This window comes from Pholcus phalangioides, unplaced genomic scaffold, assembly GCF_987345545.1.
Source record: "Pholcus phalangioides strain wild (caught in Gottingen) unplaced genomic scaffold, Ppha-v1.0 ptg000009l_1, whole genome shotgun sequence".
Taxonomy (NCBI): domain Eukaryota; kingdom Metazoa; phylum Arthropoda; class Arachnida; order Araneae; family Pholcidae; genus Pholcus; species Pholcus phalangioides.
In genome coordinates, this window is record NW_028301602.1 from 26,384,711 (window position 1) to 26,390,710 (window position 6,000).

Consider the following 6,000-nt stretch of genomic DNA (forward strand, 5'->3'; position numbering starts at 1 on the left):
CGATTTACCCCAACATGTTTATTGTATTTCTTTTCAAATTTTATTATACATTATATTAAGTTATTTCTTTTTATCTTTTCCTAAAATTCGGAATTTACATATTTTCAATGGTGTCAACTGGAATTTTTTGTCTTTTTTTTATTCTTTATTTAAACTAAGGATTTAACCTTTCAAAGTCATAAATATATTATGACAATTACGACTATAAATTATTATTTATACACTAGTCCAATATTCATATGACATATTAGTTTTTCATGTGAGACTTTTTATTCCGTAGAAAACTTTTTATTCATTGTAATTCACTACAAATCGCAGTTGTGTGCTATATTTCCTGCTCTGCGATTTCTTAGTGAATTCAGAATTGGTTAGTTTGTTCATTTTCGGCGATGTCCGTATTTTTCCGCACTTGGTATCCCAATACTGTCAACCCTCTGTTTACGAACTCAATTCGTCCCTGAAGTTCGTTCGTAATCCAAATTGTTTGTAACCGAAACATATTTTCTCATAAGAATCAATTTAAAATGAATTAATCCGTTGCTGGCACCCCGATGTTCTCCGGTTCGAAATTTCGCAGCAGCCCCTGTGCATAACGTGAAACTAACGAAAATCAATACAATAACAACTTACTGAGAAAATAACAACAGTATGAAAGAGACGAAATGAAAACGATGTCTGATTTCATTAATATCATCCATAATCCCAATGTAAAAGCTCACAAAATCTCTGGCCACAATAATATCCGCCAAGCCAAATTCATAGTTTTGTAAAATATTTGCTGTCAAACTTTATCAATAACATCAAACGCAATACGCAATTTGCAATATACAATATTAAAATAATACTTTGAGAAATCATCGGGAGGGTAAATTTTATGCCAAAAATTATTGTGAAACATTTTTGAAAAGTTCTTTCTCATAGATTTTCTTTTCTTGAAGTTTGAAATGACCTGTTGATCCATGGATGAAAGACTGGATAATAGGAATAGTATTAGATGGCGTAAACTTTACTCAGATGGAATCAAATTTCAACTAACTCCTCTCTCTCTCTCTCTCTCTCTCAATAAATAGGTAAATAACCACGTGACCACACTTTTGACATATACTCGAGATTCAACATCTTTTTTTGTGCGTTCATAAACCGAGACTAGTTCGTTAACCGAATCAATTTTCATTGTTCGTAAACCAAACCAATTTTCGATGTTCGTAAACCAAGGGTTGACTGTACATATACCGTATTTTTGCCGAGGAGAGAATGAGAGATATATATGGTCAGCCTATTCCTACACTCAAGATCTTGTTTTTTTAACGTTACCTCGAGGAAAAAAAAGTTGTGTAGAGAGAGTTTTTTTTTTTTTTTGCCTGTAAAAAATTTATGATTTTGGAATTTTTGCAATTAGTGCCATTACAATCCATTATCAGAACGAATAATTTACTTCAAACTATTTACTTTAAACTATTTTGACCTGTTTATCCTGGTCAGAAAAATTATTAGGTTGTTCAGATAATATTCGGATTAATATAATTAGATATTTCCAACTAATGCGATTGATTTGTAGAACGGCTTGTTGTTCGTGTTAAATTCCTCCGTATTTGTTTTAATGTTAATTATTTCATCCACTGGGAAGATTCGTTGAGCATACAACATAACAGTTCCGGTAAGTCGAATTGCGTCTCAAAAGAAAGAAGTGAACAGTGAGAAATCCCAATTTAATGAATTTTCTTGACATAATAATTATTTTCCCTGTGGGTGCACATTTTCATTTATCTTCCTTTCTACTCATGCCCCCTCCCCCAACTTGTAGAAAAGCCCCAGACTGGGATCTTTGGCGGGCAGAGGGCCAAAGAGTAGGCATAACAGTGAATTTATAGCATGAAAAACGGAGCAGTTCCCTTTAATGAATAAAATATTCGCCCAATCCGATTCCTCAATTCAGGTTAATACCAGGGCCGTCTCAAGAATGAAAACAACAGCATAGTCCCCCTCCCCTCCGCTAAGCAGTGTGATGCATTTTGAGGGCTTCCCCGTGCTAATATATATATTTTTCTTTTTAAATCATAGTAATAGATATAACTATCACGAACCCCCACATACTTAAAGACCCCGGGCTTCTGGCAGGTGGGCTTATGAGTTTGGACGGCCTTCGTTTAGACTCTATCCACAATCTTAATGCTGCATTCCCCACATTAGCCGGCGTGCCGGAAAATTCGAGTCACTGATTCTGGAAAATTTTTAAATTCTTCATTTTAAAAATCTATTGAATCGGTGGAATGCATATTGTGATCCTTATTATACCGCGCTTTTCCCGGCATACCGGAAACGGAACAAATCCCAACATTCAAAAAGCTGGTGTCCTTCGAGTTTCACTGCATGCTGGCTAAGGCAGGGAATTTGGTACTTGAAAATGTACAGATTTTTTTTTTTAAATTTAAACCTGTTTTCAATAAAAATAGCTGTGACTACATATACTTTGAATTATATTTATGCAATTAACCGGTTGAGCGGTGAAAGGTTTTTCGATTTCTATTTGAAAAACGGTGTGAGGTTATACGGAAAAATACTTGTAAAGTGGCGAAGCTTCTTTATCTCAAGTAGTGCTATCCCCCCCAACAAACATGCAGGACAACAGAGAAGGCGTGGTTGGTGGGGTCCATCCAAGTGACAGGTTGGCTACACCTATTCCTAAGTGATCCTATTCTTTACTAATACACACTCAACTTCAGTACCTGTTCTTTTGTTACAGTATTGGCCATTTTTTTTTTCTCCCTGTCGTGGTCATAGACATATTTAGAAGTTCATTTTTCCTATTGCTGTGGAACATCGCTAAAATGACACTTGATACAACGATATTTTTCAAGTATTATTTGGAAATGTCTGTACTCTAATGTTAATCGGCTGCCTCTCGATATAGCGATAATCCCACTACAGCGATATTTTTTCTTAGTCCGCAGACTATCGTTATATCGATGTTTCACTGTATATATATTGTACTTTTCTCACTAATTTATCGGCGAAAAGAAGCGTTTATATTCTCTAAATGCACAGCAACACTATAACGGGGTATCAGGGATTTCGCAACAAAGTTTTTCTTTTCATTTTTATTTAAAAAAATATTTAAGCCCGTTCTGAGTCTACGTAGAGTTTCATGGCGTTACAATACTTTATAATCGCACTTCCTTGCAATTTTTTCGTTCCTCTTTCGCTGACGTTGCATGCGACTTATCATTTTGTGGTATCACTAAAGTGTCTTAGCCCATTTTATCCGAGAAGTGTGATGCACTTTTCCAATGCATACTTTTCAGTTTAATCGAATAGCTTTTTCGCAAGGGAAAAGGCTGCACAGTTTTGAACAGTATAGGAAATTTATGAAAGCAACACACATTATGTGTGATAAGGCACAAAAATATACATATATGGTGTACCTTGAATTTCCTAGAAAGTTGAAAATAACAGTAGTCCATGATTTTAATTATACAAATATCGATATTATATCTTATGAGTAAATTTGAAATATGCAATGAATTGGAAAAAAATACCTTCGTTTTTATTTAATCTATTTATACAACACGAAATGATTTATACTTCACGTAAAAAACTAACTGATTATAAAATATATCGATTTTATGTGTATATGGAAGGAATCAATTATTATGATGTATTTAATACATGCCATTAATAATGTAAGATACATTATAAACGCAAACGTTTTAAAAGCCTATTTGAGCCTCGTTTCGATAGGTGGCATGTTCAGCAACGCGATGTATCTTACAGAATTTTTTTTTCTTTTGATGAAATTTACTTTCTTTGATGATATACAGACCAAAAAAAAATAAAAGGTAACAAAAGAAATGGAATATTTGTCAAAATTTTAATTGAATCAACGATAACAACTGCTTTTCAGGGTTTATCTCAATGTAATGTCACATTCAGTTGGTCACATATAATTGAATTTTTACGCTTCGCATAAATTACATGTGTTATCATAGGATTCTATAAACACATTCAAAAAAAAAAAAAAACCCGCATACATACACACAGTTGTACCCGCTTATAACGAAGTTAGAAAAAACAGCGAATGTATTCAATATACGCGAATTCCAGCTTGGAAAATGATACGATTAAGCGAATAACACATTTTGCACGAGCGATACGCATTTTTCAGTAATCTGAACATTCTTAAAATGCAATATGTGATTATATAGAAAATAATATGTACCGATTATTATTTTTCTTGATATGATTGTAAATGTCAACCGTATTGCGTTTAAATCATTTTTGCCAAATAAGCATGTACAAAATATGTCTTTTATTTTAGTAAGTGCATAAACACCAAACAATTTTTGGTCTCTTTTTTGAATCATTCAAAGAGAATGAAAGAATTATACAAAAGGAATTATATTATCAAATCCGGACCACAATCATCCCATTCTTTTTTGCATGCATGGTATGTATTACGAAAACTACTATATATACATCGAGTAGCTTTGTGTATCAAAATTATACTAAATACAACATAGGCGTTCTCAGGATTTTCTCAAGAATGGGGGGGAGGAGGGGTCAAATTTTTTTTCTTCTGAAGGAGGGGGAAAGTGAAGTTTTTACTGAAAAATAACGCTGTAATCTCGGCCAAAGCTTGAATCCCTTCTCCCCTTTTCATACGCCAACGAAACATTCCGTATTTGGGGGGGGGGGATCTTTTCATGCCTTGACGCTGCTCAGAAAACATGTCAATTTCAATATTATTTTTGACAAACCGACATCTCTCTACGATTTTTTTTCTTTCAAATTTCACATAAAAAAGAGAAAATTGAGGAAATTAAGATGTCGGATAATACAGTAGATTTTGCTTTCGAAGACAAATTAAACATGCAGCACAATGTTTCAAAAAAGCCACATCACATACGTTTTCAAATAAAGAAAGTCTTGGTTTTGACGTATACCGCGTATGAGCTATTTCTTTATAAAATTTAGTTCCCTTGGTAGGGTGCAAGTCACATAGACTATTATTGCTTTCAAAAGAGAAAAAAAGTCTTTCTGATACGGTCTTTCTGATCGGTATGTCGATCTCTAAGATATCAATATACCGATTTCTTTGATCATTAGAGTTGCTGTCGCTAGCCATAATTATAAATGGTCACAATTATCACCAAACACTATGCCAACGTGGTGATGACCCTAAATCATAGGAATCGATACATGGGGGCCGGTCAAAGCACAAAATTTGGACATTGGCTGGGCAAACTGCCCAATTTCGGGCTTCGCCACTGTTATGCAGGGTCGCAACTAGATGCTTGATCACCCGGGGCGGCAAGTGCGCATTTTGCCCCCCCCCCCCTGTAATGTTGAAGGTAAGGTTTGATAATGAAATTTGCTCCCCCCCCCCTCTGGTCCAGGGCTCGGTCGATTGTGCCGAAAATGGGAGTGTTTGTATTCCCCCCAACAGGTCGATTGCGCCGAGTCTGGAAATCGGGTTGTTTGGATATTGGGGTGAGCGCAATCGACCTATAAACGGTTTATCTTCTGCGCAATCGACTTACACCCCTGCTCCCTAGTTGCGGCCCTGCCCATTTATATATATTTATTTATTCAGACCAAGAAAGAAATATCGTTGTATATTGGTTATCGTTACATCAAGAGGCATCAATTTAACATTAGAGTAGTGACATTTCCGCACAAAACTCGAAAAAATATCATTGTTGAAGGATTTATCGCTTATCGTTGTAGCGGGGTTCCACTGTATTTAAAAAATTTGTAAAATATAATTAAAACATTTATAATTAAAACAGCAATTGTGTATTAACAAATAGCACGAAATATTATGCAAGTCTCAAGTTAAATCTATATACATAATAACTTAGAATAATTCTAAAAAAAAATAATAAATTCTGAAAAAAAATTTAATTTTAATTTCATCTTCCAGTCAATAAACCTTTTGTTGGATTTTAGTGGATTGCATACGTTTATTTATGTGTTTATATACAGTGAAATCTCGTTACAATG